At 42.0% G+C, this 24,490-nt stretch overlaps 1 long non-coding RNA gene across 1 annotated transcript in view; it reads left to right on the top strand.

The window, feature by feature from the left end:
• Positions 1-24,490, top strand: part of LOC140691832 (uncharacterized) — a 419,111-nt gene that overhangs the window by 191,128 nt on the left and 203,493 nt on the right. The window contains exon 2 of the long non-coding RNA XR_012067475.1: positions 9,526-9,618. This is a non-coding gene — a long non-coding RNA (uncharacterized lncRNA). The remainder of the gene's footprint in view (positions 1-9,525; positions 9,619-24,490) is intronic.

The following is a 24,490-nucleotide window of genomic DNA, read 5'->3' as shown; positions in this document are numbered from 1 at the left end:
GTCATTGCTGAGTAGTTGCTCTCTTTGACAACAGGGAGATGAGATGGATGTTAACTGCACTAGTGATCTATTGCTGTATAAGAAATTACCACGGAGCTCAGCCGTTCAAAACAACGATCATTGATGATCATGTGTAATCTCATTAATATCAGTTATTATGCACTTCCTGTTTTATCATTGCCATGGGCTGGGAATGTGTCTGCCTCTCAGCTGGGTCCTCTGGTTTCTTTGTTTGTTTAAATTGAAGTATAGTCAGTTACAATGTGTCAGTTTCTGGTGTACAGCATAATGTCCCAGTCATGCATTACATATTAGATTATTACAAGATATTGAATATTGTTCCCTGTGCAATACAGAAGAAATGTGTTTTTGTCTGTTTTTATATATAGGGGTTAACATAAGCCTCTCAAAGGCTACCATCCGAGTGCTGGACTGCGGAATCTCCAGGCCCACCTGGAGGAGGCTTTGCGTCCATGCCGTTCACGTGGCTGGCAATGAGGTTCAGTTCCTATTTTCCCGGCTTCAGTCTTTGTTGTTGAAAATCAGCTGTTAGCCTGTCACTCCTTCGAGGGTGATCTTCCTTTTTTCCCCTCTCTTTTTAAGATTTTCTTTGATGGTTTTAAATTTTATTGTGACTTGTTCAGCTGCGCATTTTTATTCATGAATTTTCCTTAGGATTTCTGGGAAATCTTGAGTTTGTAGATTTATATCTTTTACCCATTCTGGAAAGAAAGTCTTTTATCATATTATTTCCTCTGTGCTGTTAGCTTTCATGTATTCTGGGACTCTGAGAAGACATTTTATATCTTCTCCATCCTCTGTTTCCAAACGTCTCTTTCTTCTTTTGCATCGATTTGTTTTGCGGGGCTGTGTTCTGGATGGTATCTGCCCCATCCTTCTGTTACCTACTTGTCTCTTCAGCCATGTTTAGTCTGCTGCTGTCCTCATTTATGGAATTTTAATTTTCTTTCCTTTTGCTTTCCATCTCTGGTTGATTCTTTTCAGCTCTGCTAGGTCACTTTTTATAGTAGTCTCATATTTCATTCCTTTATTCCAGTATAGTCGCCTACATTTCATTCCTTTAAACATAATCAGCAAGTTTGTTGTAGATTCAGTGTCTGATAATTTCAGTATCTGAAGCTTTTGCAAGTCTGGTTTTTTCTGTCTCTTTATTTTAATTCCTCCTTGTGGTGCCGAGTGAACTTGTGTGTTTGCTGATTTTCCTTTACTTGTGAAATGTGTGCTTTTTCCTTGGAAAATTATTTTGAGAATTCTCTAAGGCGTAAGAGGAGAGTATGTTCCACGGAGACAAATTGTACTTGTTCTGCTGGGTACTTGGGACCAGGTCTCGCTCCACCAAATGCTTGTAACCTTTTGCAGACCAAGTATGGAAAATAAGAGTGACATTTGGAAATTTTTATAATAACTTGACATTGCTACAGACAGCATCAACATGCTGTGTTTGTCCTTTTTTCCATATCATTTTTTGTGCAATTTATTTTTATTACATTTTACTAAAGTTCCCATGGATTGGAAATGAAACAAACAGCCCAGCTCGCCACCACAAATAATTTTAGAGGTTCTTGAGCTAAACTGATAGCTTAACATTCTTTGGACTTCTCATGTGGTAGGACTTTGTGTTGCAAATTCACATTAGTGCTAGGTTTACTAATTTTTTTTTAACAACTTCTCTGTATTTATTCCTTTACTGCTTTTCTCAGGACCCAGGAAAGTGTTCTTGTCGCCCTTTAATGGTATAATTTGGTGTGAGTCTATTTTGCTTCGAATTTACACTGAGGGTATAGCACTTTTGAAGTCCCATATTTGAGGCAGAAGTATTCTTTATTGAACTTTCCACCCTGGGTGAGCCCTGGGTTTTCTCTTCTGTCTCCTGCACCTTCTGAGGAATTAAATACTAAAACTAACATTCACCACATTGGCCAGATGCCCTCAGGGAAAAATGGCTTTAGGTTTCTGCTGTCCTTTATTGATTCTTGGCTACACTTTGATTTTGGCCTGATAAATTCACATAATCTTGTCAACCCTTTAATGTTAAAATGCCTATGTGTAAGTATATGTGTATTTGCTTCCTTTCAACAAACATAGAAAGAGGCTCAGTAAGGATAAAGGATTCATTCAACGTCTCAGGTCAGAGTGCATGTGTGAACCCAAAACTAGGTCTGCCGAGTGCCTTCCAGGGTTGTTCCTCCTGAGTCAAAGCAGGACTTCCCTGTATCCTCTAAAAGAGGGCATCCTGTGGGTGGTATTGCTCACCTGACATTTCCTTCAGTATGGAAACATTATAAACTAATGTTAAAGCAATAACACACACTGGAGATGTGTGGAAAATGGGTACTTTCATGTATTGCTGATGATAATGTGAATGTCTATAGCCCTTTTGATATTAATATGTCGATAACTGTTAAAATGTTAAAGGCATACTCTTTGACCCAGCCATCCCACCTTGGAGCTCCATCTGCTAGAAATGAAGCTCAGTAAGTGAGGATCAGTGTTCCAGGATATATACTGACCATTCATTGTTCAAGCTGACAAAGGAAACAAAGGAAATGCCCTTCAACAGAGGGATCATCGAGTAAATTAGAATTCATTAACATGGCATATCATGTCATGCAGCCGTTCAGAAGGATGGATTCGAATATATCAGGTGGTGTACAGGAAATTCTATGACACACTGTTGAGCGGGGAAAGAAAAAAACAGAGAAGTATGTGTAATATTCTGTAATATCCCATTTTTTAAGACAAGGACAAAATTCGGTGTGTCTATATAATTATGAAGAAAAACATGAACGGTACCGTCTAGATTCTTCGCCTGGGTTACCAGGGAGGGCGGTGGCATCAGAGTCCGCGGTAAAAAGGAATGGTATGAGTGGGAGGGGAAGACAAGCGAAACCACACACGCACGCGCGCACACAGACACACACAGACACACACACACACACACAGAGTGCTGCTACAACAGTCAGCTAACATGTATGAGATAATCACTTTTGGGCATTGTGTAAAATTATGTGTATATGTTTAAAAAGATTTTAGAGTAAAGTAAAATAAATCGACAGGAAAGGCATTTGTTAAAGTAGAAAGTGCTGTAGTGATTGGCCTGGGTCTTAGGGAGAAAGACGAACAGGCTGCCTGCTGTCTCATTGCCTTCCGGGTGGTGGCCGTGGACGTGGGCTGTCCTTGAGCCTACTCTGGAACTTTGCTCACCTGCCTTCTCCCTTCTGGCTCTTCGTCCATACCTGGTGATGGCAGAGAAGATCTCAGTGTACAGCCCCTCCTCTCGGGAGTATGTGTGTGTTACTGTTGGCACGTGTGGTCAATGTAAGGGAGCCTATGGTGAGGACTGTGGTGCTGTCTCATGTCCTCGATGAGCATATGCTGAGTACCAACTGTGTGCTGCGTGCCCCGCCGAACACTGGGCTTCCAGAGCCGAATATGGAACCCTGGCCTCCAGCTTGCTTATCGCTTTGTTTGGCATTTAGAAGACAACCCTGTAATGGAACATGAAAAACCAACAAGACAAATGGAAAAGAGTTTCTTTAAGAAACTGAGCAATCAGGTGTATTTTGCTGATCTTTTGAAAAAGAGAAGCAAGGAAATGTGGACTCTTTTTGTCATTCTCTCTAGCAGTGGAGCTGACCTTAGTTTAAAGCAGTGTTCAGTGTGTCACCGCATGTGTTCCTCTGTGCTTAAAGGCATGATTGTTGCTTAGTTAACGTTAAACAGTGCAGAGGCAGCTCTTTGGTTACAGACCTGTTTCGGTACCATCTGAGTGCAGTGAGCATCCCTGTTTCAATCAAGTGAATAACACACAAGTCATTGCTTTATTTCCGCATTATTTGCAGAATCCTAAAAAAACACCCCAAAGCCCCAAATCCTCCAAACCCAAAACTGTGCCCACAAGCCCCCAGGAGTAGCAGCTCAGTGTTAGTCTGGGTGACTTAGCAATCTGAAAGTGTGGTGCTCCCCGTTCTCATAGACTGCGGGGAGGTACATTCAGATGGGACCATCCAGGATGTGTTTATCCCCCGCTCCCATCCTGTGAAGCGCTTGTGCCTCTGGCCACCACGCCCTGCCTTCCGGAGACAAGTGCCCTGGACTCTCAGGGTGTTCAGCACAGATACTGGCTCGTTGTCAATGCTCCTCTCTCCAGCTGTGCCCTGCTTTTCATTCTGGGTGTGTCCCCCCTAGGATATTTCACAGGTCCCTTCATCACCTAGTTTCTACTTCCTTCTATTTCTATCTCCTCCACAACCCACTGCATCCACATGGCTTTCCCACCCCTGCTGCACGGGCTCCAGGCACAGTTCTCCCAAGTCCCTAGTCCTTCTGAATCATGATCTTCCTTTTACCAAGAGGCCCAGGTGTTTTGTTTGCACACCGAAGTATGAGCAGCATCACCCTAGAGCACCAGATTTATGCTTTCATTATAACACACATTGTGTTGTAACTTCCTCCAGACTCATCAGCATTCTCTGCCAGGTTGCAGTCTAAGGTCTGAGGTCACCTGGGTCGTCTGTGCACTCACAATGCCTAGGAACTTAGTAATTTAATAAATGTATCTAAAGAGAGAGGACAACGGGGTTCCCAGTGGAAAAAGTTTGGCCATGGATGAAGATTGTGAAGTCAGTTGTGTTTGCCGAGGAGGTAGGCTCTTGTAAGCAGCTGGGATTGGCTGGGGAGATTCTTTACAGCAACAAGAGAAGAGAGTTCTGATTCTAAACCATGTCAACATTAGGAAGAAGTTGATAAATTTGAAAAAAAAAAAAACGTGATGCCATGTAAGTCGAAGGAGGAGGGATCGGAAATACTGGAAGAAGCCATGGTGACTGTGAGGACTCAGGCCCGAGAAAGGAGGGGTGTTCAGTCATGAAAGAGCCTCAGGCCAGTGACATTCAATGATGCTTCAAGTCCTGGGTTTACGATGAATTAGGAGGTCTCACGTGGTTTCAGGGCTTTCGTTCCAGTGATGTGTGAAGAAGAGTGCTTGTCATGAGCTGGAAAGTGAACAGCAGGTGACGTGGTGACATTTGGCATGAGGAATCGTGACCCTAGTTTGAAGGGCAGAGCAAGGATTTTCTGAGGAGGAAGGAATGCATGTCTTCTCTTCCCTTTAGGAGTAAAAAGCCTCTTACAGCAGTAGCCATGGCTTTCTGGCCTTATTTATGCCCAGAGGCAGTCCATTATCTGTAGGAATCCACTATCTGTGTTTTAGTTGTAATGGATTTAGTTGTAAAAGATCCAGGGAACAAAATAAATAGGAGAGAAGTCCAAAAACAAGGGAGCAGTTAAATGACTCATTCTAGAGAAGAGGCAGTTTTAGGGAGTCAGATGTTTAGCTCAGTTTAGCTCAGATGTCCAGCTGGGGCCAGGACTAGGGCGAGGCGAGTGAGGCACCCCTTGAAATTTTGCACCCGAGGCACTTGCCTCATCCTAGCACTGTCCCCGTGAGGTCCAGCTAATTGGGATATTTTTCTTTGGGGTGACCGGGTTGCGTACCATTCAGGAGAACTAACATTTGGCAAGTTGTTCAGAGACAGCGTCCTCTCCTCTTCAGTATTCTACGTCCTCTCAGCTCCAATTCGTGTATTTATTTCAAGCTACCTCATTTCTTATCAGAAGAAGATACATTTTATGACTGAGTTTTTTCCAGAAGAGATTAACTCCAGAAATATCCAGCAATTTTAATATATCTGCATCAGGGAACAAGGCCATATTATCTCCAATTAACTAACAATGAGCTTCTTTTGTTAAGCCATATAATGAGTAATTTAGAGCTTTCAGCCTATCTTTGGAGGATAAAATGTTCTGTGATGTGCAGAGTAGGCTTGCTCCTGAGAGACAAATTTAGAAAAATGTTTGTTCAATTTCATGATAAAGGCTATATTTACACCAGGGGGAAAAGCTGAGCATTTGGAAAATCTGTGCAGCCTTGCGATGGAATTCCTTCAGTTGTATCGCATGCTTCATTTTTCTCTCAGCCCCAATTTAGCTTCGATTACTATAAAAACAGCAGCAGGTTATAGAGGTTTTCAAGGGGTTTCAAAACCTGAGGGAAAATATCGTCCCTTTTTCTGGCAAATACAGACATTGCCGCACTTATTTTGATCATGAGGAAAGGAATAAATCTTAGAAAAGCGTTTTTAGCAATTTCTGAAATCATGTTTCCCTCTAAAATATCAACAACAAAACCTCCTGTTAAGGAAAGAGCATCCTAACAACTCTTTTCTTCCGCTTCCAAAAACGCCTCGTGGCTGGCCGACGTGGTCAGATGGCTTGAAAGGACTTTAAGGAATGAAGATGTCACCTTTTAAATTTACGTAAATATTTCAAGATGCTCCTTTCCAACCCAGCCATATTTTAAAATTTGTGTCATTATGATGTTATCCTTGATCACTCTCATGTGGTCTCAGCACAGAAATGGAGGACTCCTCCAAAATACTCCTCCAAGTATTATTTATTCATATGCCAGCAAAAAAGAAACGTCCAGATGTGGAGGTCGGGGAGCAAGGGATCCCTGGGAGGGCATTCGAAAGGCCGGCTGGGTGGGAAAAGCATCTGTTCATGGAGGAAACTGATTGTAAGCGTCCGTGTTGTTAGCCAGTGGACCCAGCTTTCTGGGGAGATGGAGTGATCAGTAATAGAGAAAGTTAGGCATGAGTGTGAGTGTAAAGGGGGTGTGGAAAGAAAAGCAGGTTAGAAGGATGGTGTCTGGGCTCTGTGAGGAACTGGGAAGGCCCACAGCAAAACAGGGATTTGACTGAGTGTAGCTGACAGGTTAAATCATACTCAGGGTCACTGCCTCTCTGCTCCAGCTATTTTTAGCACATGCAAAAAAAGTCAGAGACTAGCCTTTCCATTTAGTTTAGTTGTGGTAACTCTGTGTTCCCTATTTTGAACTGGATGAAAGATTCACTTCCCAAGATGCTAAATAATGGTATGAACGGTCTGGTAGTGATGTTGTTGGCCATGAGAGGGAGAGGACCATGAGCAATGGAAGAGGTGGTTTTCAGCAGGAAAGAGATAGTTGGGGAGAAAACTTATGTGAAGGAGAAATACAGGGAGAGATTATCGGTGATTGGGGAAAAGCCTGTGTAATCAGGACCCGTCACAGTGGGTGTGAGAACAGCACAGGATGCGGAAAGATTAATACCACTGTCCTTGTCCGTGAGACAAGGAAGTTGTGGGGTCTCGTGGGAGCAGTGTGGATGGTGGTGAAGTAGACACTTGGTCAGTATACATCACAACTCAGTAGATCCTGAGCTGCCTCTCATAAATTGTCGTTGCATCCTAGTAAAATCCAGTTCCTCCCAATGGCCCACCAGGCCCTGCACGTTATGCCCTGCTGTGGTAAGCAGGCTTTAAAGGGGGCCCCTGATGGTCCTTGCCTCCTGATCATCATAGCCTCTGTGATCTCATCCTTTTGAGTGTAGACTGTGACTCACTTCTTAAAAGAAAAATTCAGCAAAAGGGATGGCATGTCAATTCTCTGCTCAGGTTACAAAAGACTGTGCCTCTGGCTTGTTAGAAGATCTTCATTGCTGGCTTTGATGAAGCAGCCTGCCTTGTGGGAGAGGCCTCTGTGACCAGGGACTGAGGGTGACCTTCCATCCGTAGCAGCAAGTAACCGAGGCCCGAGATCCAGGATCCCTCAGGCAACTAAATTCTACCCACAGCCACATGAGCAGATTCTTCCCCAGTGCAGCCTTTGAGTGGGCTCTCAGATGAAGTCGCAGCCCCGAGGGACTGCATCAGAGGGTGCAGTTCTGTCATGCTCAGCCTCCTCCCCACACACACTGTGAACTTATAAATGTGTGTAATTTTAAGCCACTAAATTTGTGTAATATTACATGACAGTAGACAGTTTAATTTTGCTTACTGTCAGTTTCTTCTCCATCCCTACTAGAATGTAAACTAGTTAAAAAAAAAGCAGGGACATTTTTGTCGGTTTTGTTTTTTCCACCAGTGCATCTTGGACCCTGTAATCATGCCTGACATGGAGTATTTGTTGAATGTACTTGTTGAACAAATCAGCGGTATTTAGGAATGGCACAACTAAATCATTCTTTCCAAATAAGCTAAATCCATATTCTTTCAAATTCACTTTGTGTACAAATACATCTTGTCTTTATTGAAATATATATGCATATATACATACACAAAAGTAGTTTAAACATGTAAAGGTTTTAAGTATACATACACACACAGACAAGTTACATTATGAATACGTGAATCTGAATTGGATGTGGGTACAAACCATTTCACTTTGTGCCTAAGAGGGTAATTGCAGCACAGGCATTAGTCAGGAATTTGGTTGGTATTTCCGTTCTTCGTTGCTCTGCGTCCAGTGATTACTGTCTCTGTTTCCAGGGAGTAGCTATGCTGATGTAAGCCCAGCGGTGGGCGTAGTGGGTGTGGAAAGCTGCCTTCCTGTGAAAGGCAGTGCCTTCAAAACGGACTATTCCTTCTTGGTGTTTCATTGCCTTTTCATGAAATAGCTCTCCATTGCATTTCTCATTTCATTCCTTGTATTCTTAAGCTTCAGAATTTCCCTTTGGTTCCTTTCAATGATTTCTATCCCTCTGTTAAATTCCTCTTTTTATTTGTATTGTTTTCCTAATTTTGCTGAATTGTCTTTCTGTGTTTTGTAGCTCACTGAGCTTCCTTAAAATGACTATTTTCAGTTCCTTACTGGGCAAATCGCAGATCTCCATTTCCTTAGAGTTGGTTACAGGAAAATTAATGTGTTCTGCGTGGCCATGTTTCCTTGGTCACTCATGTGCCTTGAAGTCTTGTGTTGCTGTCTTCACTTTTGAAGAAGCAGTCACCTCCTCCAGTCTTTACTGACTGGCTTTGGAAGAGAAATATCTTCTGTCAGCCCTGCTGGGGATTCTGAGGCTTTCTCAGGCCCTCTTGCGGGAGAGGGGCAGGAACTCTTAAGACTACCTGCCTTCTCTTGATCCTGCAAAGCCAGGCTGACGGCTGACAGCCTCCCATTTCTTTCTCCAGGGAGGTGCTGAGTGCTCACGTTTGTGTTTCTCCCAGTGCCGCAGAGCCAGCCTGGGGAAGCCAGCCACAGTGTGACGGTGTGCGGGTGAGGCATACAGAGCCTGAGGGGATGCCCAGGGGCTGGCTGGGGGCATCCCGAGGCCAGGCGCCCCAGGACCTCCTGTGTCGGCTTCCTGATGGAGTCCGTGAAGCAGGTGGTGAGGTCTGTGCCCCACTGTCCTCCTCTGAGAACACCAACCGCCGATCTCTCAGCCATCCCTTCCCCAAGTCACCCACCTCCTCTCCATGTTCTGGGTCAGGCATGAAGGAGCGGAGTCTCTTTGGCAGTGCCCTGCACATCTGGGGAGGCCAGGTGCTCACTGACAGGCTCTCTCTGCCCCAGGAAAAATCTTGGGGCTGAGCCGCACCACCTTGGGGAAGGAATGACGGGGTAAAATCAAACTGTTCCTCTTCCCTCTTCATTGTGTCTAACCTCGGATTTTTTTTTTTCCCCTCCAGCGCTGTGCTGGAGCTTCTCCACTGGACTCCTGGACATCACAGAGGTGCTGTCTTCGTGAGTGATGGTCAGAATCAGTGTTCCATCTGGGGAAGGTAGGAGAAAACTCCTGTTCTGCCATCTTGCCCACATCATTCCCTCCTGTTTTCTTCTCTGTGTTTATGAGTTTAGGTTTCTCATTTTGTCTTGGTTATTCACACGTGTTTTCTCTGGGCCAGGGTCTTTTCTTTCCCGCTCCTAACAGGGACTGGCACATTATTTTTTCTGTAAAAGGCCGGGTAGTACGTATTTTCAACTTAGCGGGCCTTGTAGTCTCTGTCTCGATGATACCACTCTGCCTTTGTAATAGGAAGGCAGCCACATGTGCATTATGTGAACGAATGAGTTTGGCCTTGGGCCAATAAAACTTCTTTACAAAAACAGGTGTTGGGCTGGATTTGGCCCAGGGGCCACGGTGTGCCCACCCCTGCCTGAATCTGTGACACCTTCCCTACCTCACCCCACCCAGGGAGAAGGAGGTAGATGAAAGCATATCATAGCTCTTTGTTTTTGGCTGTGATTATCTAAAAGGGAGGTAACGAGGGAGGTGTCAAACATAGACACATCACAGTTCCCTCAGTGCCCTGTGATGACAGAGCCCTGTGACCCTGCACGCAGTTGTTCATCCGTCAGGGTGCATGTGTTGGTCATATTACTCATCGCCAGTACTGTTGTTTAATGTGTTTTCTGGTGAGGGAATTAGGCAGACCCCAAAGGGAATGGCTTTGTAACTGCCTATGCAGTCTTCTCAGGAATAGACAATTGGGGTTGAGCGGAAGATGAAATAAAGAGGACATCTGGTGTTTGAAAGGAGGGACCCCGCTGAGTTGATGTTAAAATTTCACATCATCACTCTGGCTCTGTCTTTTGAAAAGCGCTGATCAGTCTGCGTGAGGGAAAGGTCTCAAGTTTGCCCTGCCTCTGTGTTCTGTTAATTTCATAGTCCTGGGTCTTGCCCTGGAATATATTTAATCAATATTTGCCTATTTACAGAGGGTTTCGTCTCTTATTCCTCTGTGTGGGCTGATCTGAAATTACTCCAGACATTCTGTGATCACCAACTGCCAATTTTCCTTTTCAACTAGATAACCTGGAACTGTATTCATGCTGCACAGGAGGTCAGCTTCCAATTTCTAGTTGTCTTAGAAAGACTTAATTATTCATCGACATTTCTGGAATTTCCAGCATGATCTTTAATTATCTTTCCAGTATGATGACATAGGTAATCTTTTTAAAATAAGTGAATAATTAATTTTCTTTGACTGTGGAAGAATGGGCAAGGTATGGAAGCTACGATGCCTGGTTGAGAATCTGGCTTTGGAGCATGAGGGCTCTGAGGTTAACTTTGTAACTCTGCCCACACACTGTGATTTTGGCCCAATTGCTTCATCCCTCTGAAAATAAAGTCATGCATCTAAAAAATGGGGATAATAATTCCTACCTTTTGGAATAGCTGTAAGAATAAGAAATAATGTAAATAAAGCTACTCACACAGTGCATTGCACAGAATGCTTTCTCAACAAATGGAAAATTGTATTATAATAAGATCATGTGAGTGGAATGCAACGTATTGTACTACTGGGTGAGTGATGAAAATTCTTGATTTAGTTTAACCATCTATTGAACTTTAGTTCAATTGCAGTGAAGCAGTTAAATTAAAAATTAGATTGGAGGCACTTTTTAATTCGTGCTAGTAAAGTCTTGTGGAACATAAGGTAGGAGATCATAAATAACCATAACTGTCTGTTATTTCAAATTCATGTGAACCAGTAATCAGTCGTCTTTCCAATAGGTTTTTGCTTGCCAGTCACAATAGCAGACTTTGTTACTTAGGTTCCCATCCCGTGCTCAGCTTTGGCTGAGTACTGAGGAGCAGAGCTCTTGCTCCAAAGCAGGGCAGAGAGAGTTCCTGATGGAATGCGCATCCTTCATGGGTAGGCACTCGGCTGTGAGCCTGTCAAGACCAGGTCTTTCCTCCAGTGTACAGGGTAGCTTGCACTGCTGTCTAGACAACAGCGTTTGTGGAGAAAATTGCTTACATTCTCTGAGTTTTAATTTTGTCATCAGTGAAGCAAGAAGGTTTGGTGCTTTTGGCCTCTGAGATCTTTTCTCAGCTCTAATGTTCTGCAGTTCCAAGGCATTTCCATGGTGAGAATTAGAGAAGTTGGATTTTCTTCCACAAATACCCCTTTTAACAACCCAAACCCAATTTTATTCTTGGCTCTCTGAGACAAAGGGGGTGGCTTATTGTTTATTCCCTCTTTCCTACCATCTATTTTAGTGCTAGGAATTTGTGGGTGCTTAGTAATAAGGACAAAGTGTTGAAGAGACCAAAGTAGACACTTCAGCGCTAACTAGAAGGGGAGATGCTGACGTAGGTCCATAGCATTGGATGTCACTGCCTTGCGTGCATAGACTCCTTATCTGACTTCAGGCAGGGTGGGTGGTAGGGGCAATGCTGTACCGTCCATTCTGTCCACAAGCAGTGCCTTGAAACAGCACGGTTCCCAGGAATGACTTAACAGTGTGGCTGTTGGCCAACAAATACTCAACTATGACCTCACACTTGGAAGGGCATTTGCTTGGCTTTGATTTCTTCAACTGACGATTAAAAAAAAAAGTGTCCAGTGCATATGACAGCATGTCTCCCCATCAGTTCATAATTTCTCCAGTCCAAAAAAGAAAAAACCTAAAAAATAACCAATAAAAAGCAAAGCTTTCTGGTACACACCCTGTGCTTTCAATTCCTAGATGCTCAGTGCTAAACACTAAATAACTAGAGAGTGATTTAATAAATCGTTTCACAATTGATCTTTAAAAATTTCTCTTAGTGTTTACAGAGAGTCTGCCCTCATCATAAGCTGTGTTAAAGAGGGCTCTTCTGCCCACACACCTGTTCTCCATAATGTTCAATAATAGCTAAGAAAAGAAATCTCTGAAATGTAATTTGCTCCTTTTGTGGTGAAAAGTAATCGGTCACGGGAGATTATTATCAGCCAGCTCTTGAATTTCAGACATATAACCTCTGCAGAAAGGTTTAAAAACAATTAGGAAAATGCTACTGTCTGCTTTTTACAAAAAGTTGTGCAGAAGACATCAGGGGATACACATTTATCTCCTAGAATAGCTGACCTATTTACTCATCTTCCTGCTGTTATTTCAGCTGATAGCTGCAATTATTCAGATTGTGTGAATTCATCACATAATGTTCTTTGACTAAAGTCATGCTAGAATTAATTTCCTAATCATTTGAGATGGTTTAAAATATCGTGGGCTCCAGTGGATTCATTAAGTAGTGTAATTGCATTTAGATCAACCATTCCCCCACTGTTTGTTTTTCTTTTCCTCTCTTTCCGAAAGAAGTAGAATTCTCTTCCCACCCTGCCCTCCTCTCCGGGCCTTCTCTAGGATCTCTGGTCTGGCAGCTGCAGAACCCATATGGCAGTCAGGTTCTGACTCCTGCAGCTGCTGGCTTCGTTCTCCTCAAAGCTCTGGACGGTGGACTTCATCCAAGGGCTTTATGGTCTCCATAGCAACTGGGACAGCCACAGGTCCTGGCATTTCCTTCTGGAAAATAAGATTGTGGATGCATGCATTGTCTATTAGATATGTGTGTTGCTGAAAATATTCTCTCTAAATCTCTGAAAATCAAGTGAAATTTCAGTGTATCAGGAGGACTTGGTTTTGGGAGACACTCGATGAAGAATCGTTTAGTAAATTGGGTATTTCCATTCTTCCAAGAATTTATTTTTGGTGAAAGCTGCATTGACCGTGAGTGAGGTACAGCTGTGAATTTTTATCCAGTTCCCTTCTGCTAACTCCTTCGTGTTTAAAGACGGGCCCTGTAGTCGTGAAGGCAGAGTTCCCCACCCTCTTTCCCTGCTGGTTGTGAGTGACCTGTAGCTGTTGAAGCCTTCATGTCCATTGGTGTTGATGCTTCTCCCTGCATCTCTGACTCTGGTTTGTGCCTGGCATGGAACTTTCTGTTCATTCCTACCTTGGATCATAAATGAAGAGTTAGTTACTGAGGTATTCACACCCATTTTCCAGATAACTTTGTGTCACTATTTAATCTTTAGTGCATTTAATATTTAGAGGAAGCTCTCCAGAACTATGCATATAGTTGCATTAAAGCCCTACTGTGGCAGGAGACCTCATTTGGAAAATGCTGACATTTTCAGGATATCCAGTGTGTCAGACTCTGCTCAGGGCCCTGCTTTTTCATCTCCTAATCCCACCAGTCCCGTGGACGAGGCAAGGCTGCTTGATGCCCCTGGGTGGGGCTCACTGGTCCAAGGCCAGTGTGAGTTGTCACTGCCTTTTCTCATTGGTTGGAACCCACATCATATCAGCAGCTAGATATTTTGAATATCACACCTGGAAAGAATTATTATTATCCCTCTCTTACAGAATCTAAAGGAGACTCCAAATTGGTAGGAAAGACTCTTCCAGAACGTTATCTTTTCACAAATGGCTAAACTATTTAGACTGACCTTTTAGATTTGTTTAACAGTGGTGCTTCACTTAGACATTTCGGAGAGCCATATGGCATAAAGGACTTAGGTAACTTTAGCCCCTTTTCCCATCATTTAAAGACTGAGGTAGTTTTGTATTTTACATGACTGCAACTCACAGACTACTGACTGGGAAAAAATATATGTGTATTTTCTCTTTGTTGTGTGTGGTTACGTTTAGAAGCTATTTAATGAGATTTGTGACAAGACAAGTGAGCAAGACTCTGTGCTATTGATCAAATGTCAGGTAAGGAACTGCTCTAATAATGATGGACAGTTAATCCATATATTCAGACTCATAGACTATGTTCTCTTCTCTGAAGAAATTGGGCAAAGGTGTTGGCCACAATCCCGTTTGCTGAAAGCGTGAAACACAATTGGATGAGTCAAGTTAGAGAATATAAAGTGATCCTCTCGTTTCAAGGAAGAACGCATGCTTGATGCCATTGTCTCACTGAGGACACACGCAGTGTCGTTTAAATTATCGATTTAATTTTGGTTTGATCATTTCATTTTGAAAGCACAAAAGGATTTGAGAGTTCTTGGTAACCACATTCTCCATGCCTGACAAGTGGATAAAAATATGTAATAAATCCAATTGCTTTGAGATGGAAAAGAAAGTGCAAATTATTGGTATTTTTAGAAAATCATTATCCTTTAAACTTCTCACGTGCTCTTGTCAAGGGAACACAATTCACAGACAGTGTTAAGACAATCTGAATACAGCAAATTTGGGGGGAACTATATTTGAGATGGAATCTATAAAAAAAAAGTTCAAAATGAATAGTTACTTGTTCTCAGATTATAGAACTAGAGTTTACACAGTAAACATAAAACCACCTGAAACCTGTAATATTTAACTTTCAATCTTCAGCGTAGTCTTATGATGTGTGTTAGTCATTTGCAGTGTGTGCCGGTCCTCTTCCTATCTGCCGTTTCTCATTGCTGTAGAGTGGGAAACACAGCCTGGCATTTGACCCTGAAAATTAACAATTCAGGAAACTCAAGGGGAAAACTCACTTAGAAATAAAATATTCATTTATGTTTTTATTGCTCATTACTTTAAACTCTTCCTTTGATGCAAATGTTAACACGATGATTACTGATTCTCATTAGCCTTTCCTATAAAAGAGCAAGAAAAAAGTAAATTTGTGATGAAGTTTAGCAGAAAAGAAATATCTGTCTTCCACCCTCCCACATTTACTGACTCCCTCAAGTGGGAAGAAATTGAGGAATCAGAGGATATGCTTTGGGAAAAAAGCAATTGCTGCAGTATGTGTATGTAGACTTATTTGCATCTATATTTTATTTTGGAATGGGACTATCAGGAAATTATACGCTGCTCTAAGTGACCTACAGAGAGTGCTTCTTTTGCATAATACCCAGTACACCTAGAAGAAGTGCGTGATAATTGTCAACGTGAGGAAATTAAATTGTTCAAGAATAGGAGTGGATCACAGACGGTAAAAGTACCCAGGCAGAGAAAATAGTTAGTAGAAAATTGAGGCCCTCAGCAGCAACATTAGGAAGTCTAGCCAAGAACTTTCGGTCATAAGAGGACTGAGCAAAGGCAAATTGACATTCCCTGCTGTGGTCTCTGGCGGGGGGCCAGGTCTACCAGAAGGATGGGAAAGCAGTGGCGAGGACTGCAGATACCTAAAGCCACGTCAGAACTCTGACCCCCATCAAGTCATGCTTCAGTAAGACCCGGATCACATGTCTTGTTCCAGTGTGTACAGTTAATTACTTTGCAAACCTGAAATAGTTTTTCTTAGTGGATTTCTGTTTGGGTTTTTCAAATACGTATTCTGTTTTTATTATTGACAACAGAAAAAACTCTTTCTCTTAAAAATTGTCATAAGAACACTTAACAACTTGACATGAGGTTTACACTTTTTACAAAATCTTATGTGTACAATACAGAATTGTTAACTGTAGTCTCAATGCTGGACAGCAGATCTCTAGCACCTACTCATCTTATATAACTGAAACTCTGTCCCCACTCAGCAGCAGCTCCCATCTCCCCTCCCCACTCAACAGCAGCTCCCACCTCCCCTCCTGACTGAACAGCAGCTCTCATCTCCCCTTCCCCAGCCCCTGCCACTTAGAGCAGTGTAAACTTTCCTGATAGTTCAGTTCCGAAGTAATAAAATTTGATTCTCTGCTTCTCTGTGTATTTCCTCGTTTAAGTGGAATCGTGAAATTGTTTGTACTTTTGTGACTGGCTTATTTCATTGAGCGTAATGTGTTTCAGTTTCATCCATGTTGTTGCAAGTGCCAGGATTTCTTTCTTTAGGCTGAATAGTGTTTTATGTATGTATATATCACATTTTGTGTACCGGATATTCCTGTGTCAGTGGACACTTAGGTTGTTTCCACATCTTGGCTCTTGTGAATAATGCTGCAGTGAACATGGGAGTGCAGATATCTCTTTGAGATCCTGATTTCAGCTCTTGAGGATAAATACCCAGAAGTGGGATTACTGGATCATCTGGTAGTTCTGTTTTGAATTTTCTGAGTAACTTCCAGACTGTTTTGCATTGTGGCTGTACCAGTTTGCATTCCCACCAGCAGTGTACAGGGTTCCCTTTTCTCCACGTCCTCGCCAATACTGACTTCCTGTCTTTTTCCTGATGGCCATTCTAACAGGTGTGAGTTGATACCTCATTGTTGTTTTGATTTGCTTTTTCCTGATAACTGATAATGTTGAGTACCTTTTAATGTATCTGTTAGCTGTTTCTATGTCTTTTGGGGAAAACGTCTTTTCAAGTTCTTTGCTCATTTAAAAATCAGGTTATTTATTTATTTATTGCTATTGAGTTGCATAAATTTCTTATATATTTTAGATATTAACCTCTTATCATATATATGGTTTGCAGATATTTTCTTCCATTCAGCAAGTTGCCTTTTTACTTTGCTGGTTTTTTCCTTTGCTTGGAGAAGCTTTTTAGTTTTAGGTAGTTCTGTTTGTCAGTGCTTTTGTTGCTTGTGTTTTTGGTGTCATGTCCAAGAAACCATTGCCTCGAGTAATATTATGAAGCGTTTTCCCTATGTTTTCTTCCAGGGGTTTCATAGTTTCAGGTCTTAATCCATTTCAAGTTAATTTTTGTGAGTGGTGTAAGATTAGGGTCTGATTTCATTCATTTACATGTGAATGTATGGTTTTCCCAACACCATTTGTGGAAAAGGTCCCTCATGTTTTTAAAGTAGATTTGAAGAAGTAATTACAACAGCCAGGCTCTTAGCTTATCCTTGGGCTGGCCGGATGATGCTGTCGCTGTCTGAGTGGTATGCTGGGAAGCCATGTGCGCACACACACACACACACGCACGGGCACATACACACATCACAAGTACACACTCTCAAGGCAACATGTACTATGTACTTGTAGCTGCTGTGACAGCTTCACAGTATTAGTTCCAAAGCCAGGGACTTTCTTTCTTCCTTGCAGAAGATCACATTTTCCCCTTCTATTTTTTTTGTAGGTACTATCATTCCTTCCATTTGAGGATTCTTCCTCCTCCTGCTTTGTTGTACAATGGCATGAGGAAGTCAACATGTCTCATACCTTCGCTTTGCCACTCTGTCCAAAACACAGAGACGCTTTTGTTTCGAGGATTTTTATACTCATAACTTTAGGGACTTAAAAAGCATTAGAGAATGTACTAAGTTTCCAGTCTCTTCTTAAGTGTCATCCACTTTTGCTTTCTTTGTATTTTCTTGCAATTCCTTCATTAGAGTGCTTTATGGAAATATTTAGCTCTTCAGTTTTATAATTGAGTTTATAGCTCTCAAATGTACTTTTCCTTTACACTGTCCTTTAGTTGCAATTAAAGAATAAATGTGCAAAGATTAACAAAAGGTATGTCAATATTTCAATAGTCAGTTAATATCTGTAGACCCTGGGCAGGTGTAGAAATGAGTGTTTCTTTGTGGTGGTCATCAGGTCATAGAGATTCTGATTCTCCCCTTTTACTGGATGCTTTTCCAGTGGATTTTAGGCCATGTGACATAATTTGGCAACAAAAATGATTGGAAGAGACATGACTTAACTTCTCGGCCTCTTCAGGGTAGTGCATGATTCATTATGTTTCTGTTCTTCTACCTTAATGATCATAAAAATATCCGCTGTTTTGGAGTCTTCATAAACCTGGGTCCTCAAGTGACATGAATGAGAACTCACTATGTGTTGGTCAGGGAGCATGAGTAAATAATATACTGTTTAACTAAGTCATCAGAATTTCAGGATTTTTGGGACATACAGCTGCGCCTCGCCAACCTGACACACCATCCTATGGAAACTGTGTCCTTGGAGAGGACTCTGTGCTGTGCTTCTCAGATATTGTCTCGGGACTGAGGCTCTCATTTCTATACCTGCAGGGGGTGTTGACAGCTGCGTCTGTGTCTGGGAGATGCACTTGTTGAGGGGAGAAACCTTGCTTATGTCTTCTCCCTGAGAACTACTCACACTCAATTGCTGACAGTTTCTTTCTTTCTGTATTTTCTATTATTACAGTCCCCTTGCTTCAATTTAGGACAACTTCAAAGGACCGTCCAGCTCCAGAGTGTCCCACTGGATCAGCAGAAACCTTGGTGTCACCAACTCACAGTTCACCTTTTCTTTTTCCTGCACTTTCCCAAAGGTCTTGATTTTAAAAGTGCTGCTTCCTCAACTCCCTGCCTGTCTCCATCTCAGGGTGTATCTCCCTGGTGAGAACTGAGGAAGTCCCACAGAGCAGTCATCAGATTTTCTTTTTTTAACAGTGGCTAATGATACAATTATTATGTAAAGAAGGAAGGCTAATTTCACAAAATAGTGACATTGTAATAAATAATTACATTGATCTTAGATGGTTAAAATGAAGCTTACAGCATATGGTAAGTGAGAACGGTGTTCTTTGTCTAAATGCTGCCACTCCCCAGCGTGGACATCATGGCCCTTGGTTGGGCCGCTGTAACAAACCCAGTGAGTGGCTCTGTTTTTCCAGTGTCCTGGCTAAGCTGCTCTATTAATGGGGTTCAAAAGAAAAAGGCAGGTTTGAAACATAACATGAGGAGGGGTTGGGGTATAATGTGAAGAAGAATTTCCCAGTGGACATGATCAGGAACTTTGCAAGAGCTTTGTTGTGGGTGATTGTGAAATTACATTTCTTTGGACCATTCAAACTTAGGAAAAAGCATCATTTTCCCGGAACAGCGGAGCTGCAGTACTTTCAGAAAATAAAGAAAAGGCCTTAACAAATGGCCTTCTAAGGATAACTTCAGAATTAAAATATTTGTTTAATGGTAACATAGGCTTCGTGCCATATGGTTTAGGAATGGATTTCAGCTTCAATCAATGGGAAGCCCTTTCACTTGAAAATGACTCCCACCCTCAATTCCTGTACTGATTCCTTCCTGCTTCTTACCCTAGTACCTCTGAAAAGCAACAGCTAACCTACTGCCATAAGTTTTGAAGAATTATGACCAATTTCACCTGATAGAGCTACCTAGAACACCATAGGCCTGCTGGTTCACATGAAAGTAGGGGCAAAGATCTTCCTTCTGCCCTTCCTGTCTCTGAGGCTAGGCAGAGACTCCAAAGCAAAGACTGAGTTATCTTTTCTAGGCAGCTGTCATAAACCCCTGTATTTTTGTCTGGACACCAGACCTCAGAAATACTTGGCAGTTAGAGGGTTGGCTGGGAGCAGGTGGTTGTGTGCAGAACCCTGTGCAAAGGGTTGTGTGCAGAACCCTGTGCAAAGGGATGGTCCCCAGAAGTAAAACGGAAATGCACCTGGAGGATGCACTTGTGCACAGACCCCTTTGAAGCAGGGTGTGCATCCCCTAGGGGTAGTTCTCATTTCAGTACAGCGTGCAAGTGGCAGGTGAATATTTGCTATACATTGAGATGCAGACCCAGGGCTGTGTAGAGCAGTCAGTTGATCTTAATATAAGTAGAAGAATGGAATTAGAAAAATACACCAGATGGATGCAGAGTGAAGATGAGTGTAATCCATGCAGCCTACTTGGGGACAGCAGCCACAAATGGAGGAGTCTCCTTTACACGTGACAAGCAAATAAGAGCCAAAGCAAGACCAACAGCGCCTGTGGGAAAAGCTGCTGAATTAAAAGCAGTATTACCCTGAAAGCCCAGAAGGAGACTGAATTTCTAATATTGAGCAAATCAGGAAATAGAAGAGAACTTTAGAAAACTGTTAGGAATTCAAAATAAGATGGAAGGCAGCAAGCCAGAGAATGAAGTCCTGAGGGGGAATTAGAAAGAAGGAAAGATGAAAAACCAAAGGATAACATGAGGAAGCAAGACGGGTGAAGTAAGAGAGGATGCGAGGAAATAAAAAATGTGATAGTGGAGTTGAAATGGGCATCAGAGGCAGTTAGGATTGCTTTGAGGTTAAAAAAAAATAGGATAAAAAGAGACATAAGTGAAAAATTGCTTTAGTTAAAAAGAAGATTCCTAAGACAATTGGTTGTCAATCTATGCACTTTAAGGAGAAAAGAAGCTTATCTACAAGACATGCAAATTCAGTGAAATTTCCACCTGTATCTGCAGCCCACTATCTCTCCATCCTTTTTTAGGTGACACAGCCCTTCATTTATTTTGGGAGCTCTCCTGCCTGGGGTTGCCAATCAGATGACACTGTATCACCCAATACAAAACTGACCTTGGAATTCAAGCTAGTTAATTAGGATACCTATCCTCTGAACAAGGCTGAGCACATAACCCAAGCCAGACCAATGGCATTCTTACCTGGACTTCTGTCAAGATATCAGGAAAAAGAAATCTCTGTGTGACCACACATGTGTCTGGCGTTGTAGACAGCCATCTTTATTTCTACATGGAAAGCTTGCTTGGGAATAAAGCTAATAATAAAGAGGGTAGAAATGGGGAGAGTGTGAAACAACACAATCTCAGTGACATGGGTGCCCCTGGGGGCAGCTGGACTCTTTCATTATATGAGTCCACACTTCTTTTTTGGTTATATTAAATATATTGAGTTTTTATTGCCTGTCACTGAAGTAGGCTCATAAACTCCATCTTTCCTCTGAAAAATGAGTCATCAGAAGATAGTGGAGAAGCACTTACAGGTTTTCAGGAAGAAAAGTGTTATAATTTAAGAACATTGTGGGGTAGGGTATAGCTCAGTGGTAGAAGGCATGCTTTGCAAGCACGAGGTCCTGGGTTCAATCCCCAGTACCTCCACTAATCAAAAAAAAAAAAAAAACAAAGATAAATAAATAAGTAAAATACTTATTGGAAAAAAGGAGAACATTGTAACAAAGTATGTTGACTTCCCCAGGTGCAGATTCTGGGGAAGGCCACGATTAGACAGTAGAGGGATCCGGAAAACACTGCACCTACGATTTTTTCCTGAACAGATGCTTGATGTCTTCGTCCAGTTTATGCCCATTTATTCAAACCACAGAACTTGGGCTGGTTTACAGATCTGGTTGACTTGCTGCCCACTGCCTACTCCGAGAAGACTTGGGTTACCTGCCGTGCCCACAGCCTGCTCTGAGAAGGTCTGAATTGGTCATCCTTGTGATATCTGAAGCCTGGGGCGCCAGTCAAAGTTGTTTAAACCAAGGATGGAGGATTTACACTGGTGGAATGTTCTGTGCTTGATTTATATCTCTGTCCACAGTCAGCCCTCTAAACTGGGTAATAAGGGGCGTATCTATTAGATGTCAAAACATTGGAATTTGATTCTGATGCATTCAGAAAGAGTTAGCAGACAGCGAAACAACAGAGAAAACTCTGTCTATATGGATTTAAATCATTTTTTTCTTTAAGATTTTTTTAAATTAAAAAATGAACATTAAATGTATATGATTTATGGCATTATACCTGTTGATTTATAAAGCTTAAGTAACTTTAAAGATTCCATATAATCATCATACGTAAAAATATCCACAGCAACGATCAACTACATCCAAACACTAACAGGGTGAATGTTTATGATCTCTGTTTTTCTACTTTTTGAGAATTTCCCAGTTTCTGTACACTTGTGCTACTTTAAAAAAATTTAAAAATAGCGTAGTCAGTTGAAGATGAGAAATGGGCACCCAGGAAATAACCTGAGCATACTCAGTTGAGGAGCAGCCCTGGATTTCTGGCCACATGGCCTGTTAAGGGGGGCCTGGCTTTGTCTTTCTATCTTGACAAGATGCAGGTAACAGGGAGGCCTTGGCATTGAGGTGTGCACTGGGGCTTTCCCATGCGTGGGTGTCCTTGCCCTGTCTCTGCTGATTAATGAGACGAAGCCGCCATCCTCCTTTTCAGTCAGCACTGTCTGTGGATGGTGTGCAATTCCCATCCATCTGGATGACTAATCATGATCTTTCCTAAACTATGAGCTTTTTCTGAACTACTCTAAGTTTAGTTATCATCATGGAAATCCAAGATTTGGGGCTATTTTGCAATATTTCTAAATGTAAAAACAACCTGATTAAACAACTATTTAAGTATTTACACTCTTTCTTTATCCCACACTATCTTTTTGTGATTCAAATGGTATGTCAGAGCCTTACCCTCCAGTCAAAGAACTTAATCTAATTGTGCTGACAGATTAATATAAATTGCATAGCATAGCATCAATCACACAATGAATCTTACAGCTTATTTCAAACTCTGGACACGGTACAACTCCAGAGTAAGGACTGTAATAATGCTGGAAGTGACATTCGGACAGAATGTAAATGGAGTTACAGAAGAAAGAGCTGCCTGTGGGAATGCGGGTACTGCCGTCATTCAAGACACTTCAGACATGCAGCCAGAGAAACTTAGGGCAGGGAGAAGTCCACTCCCCTGTGTATGCTTTTATTTTGTAATAACTTACAACAGTTTATTTCCTGGACATCCGCCGTTCCTGTCCTGGGGCTCAGGGGGGGAGAGGTAATGTTTGTGCAGATGCAGTTGGACAGGCAAGCCAACCTCCCATAGTGGGTCCTGGTGCTTCTTCCTTTCTACACGGTGAACACTCAGTATCAGATTGGATGAGTCACAGAGTTAAAGAAAAATCAGTTTTGTGGCTGTTGGGCGTTTCAAATGTTATAACTTTTAATGGATTTGATGCTCTTTGCATAGTTGCTGACAGCTCAAATCCAAAGGGTGTGAGGAAGATGAAATTCTTTCTATTTTCAAGTTGACAATGCAGATCCTAAGTCATACATTTCAGAGCCTTGTTTGTGAATACAAAGACGCTTATAATATAGTCACCAAAAAGATTTCATGAATAAATTATTTTTGATTGACCAATAATTTGCTTAATCATACAAAACAGACCTGTTCAACAGGGTGATAAGAAACTAGTAAATTAGGTTTATGAAATGAAAACCTAGTTTGACTGATTTTCAGACAACTCTTCAGAATTGCTTTTCCTACTTCTCAATATAGACATTCTCCAAGGAACTGCAGTTTCCTTCTTAGCTTCTTTACCTCAGTTTATCCTTTTAATTTCATGGGCTTGGCCAGGGTCAGGGTTTCAGATGTCTTGGTTGACTTCCCAGTTTTGCCTGTAGTTAATTATTTCAACATGTATCTGTAAAATATCTATAGCATGCCAATATATGTTTTAGATATGGAGGAAATAGCTCTGAATGGTACAAGTGAGGTCTTTGCCACCAGGATAGAAGTCAAAATAGAGCTGGTTTTGTGGGGGTTGATAGGGGTGGGAGTATGAGGGGTTCTGAGGTGCTGGCAGTGTTCTGTGTCTTGGCTGAATGTTAGTTCCATGGGAATGTTCACTCAGTGAAAATTCAGTAAGCTGTGCACTTGAAACATTTTCGTTGTGGTTCAGTACACAGAAAATGCACTCACCCTGGGTGAGCAGTTTGCTGGACTTTCACAGATGGAACACAACTATGTAATGAGCAATGGAATGAAGTAGAGCCTGCTGACACACCAGAATCACCTCTTTCACTCCTCTCCGGTCACTGACTTCCATCCTGCCCTCCAGAAGCGTAGAGTAGCCGTGTTCCTTTTCTGTACTTTGTGTAGCATGTAGTGTTCTCTTTTGTATCGCCTCCTTTCCCTCAGTCTTATGTTTGAGATTTATCCATACTTTTACATGTGGTATATCACTCATTCTCATTGTCACATAGTTTTCCATGTGTAAATAAAATGCAATTCATTCATCCATTCAAGGATTAATGGACATTTGGATCATTTCTACTTTTTGTCATAATGAGTTAAGCTGCTCTGAACATCCTGTACATGTTTTTGATGAACTTATGTCAGCATATCTGTTGGATGTATTCCTGGGAAAGGAATCGCTGGGTTTTAGGGTGTGCATATGTTTACCTTTTTTTGATATTTGCCCCACCGTTTTCCAAAATGGTGCAAGGATTTATGCTCCAGGAGCACATGAGCGTTGCTGCAAGTCCTCGCCAACAGCAGGTGTTGATGTTGTCT

Source organism: Vicugna pacos, chromosome X (genome assembly GCF_048564905.1).
Source record: "Vicugna pacos chromosome X, VicPac4, whole genome shotgun sequence".
NCBI lineage: Eukaryota > Metazoa > Chordata > Mammalia > Artiodactyla > Camelidae > Vicugna > Vicugna pacos.
Note: the sequence above shows the minus strand (reverse complement) of the source record. Positions and strands in the feature narration are given on the sequence as shown.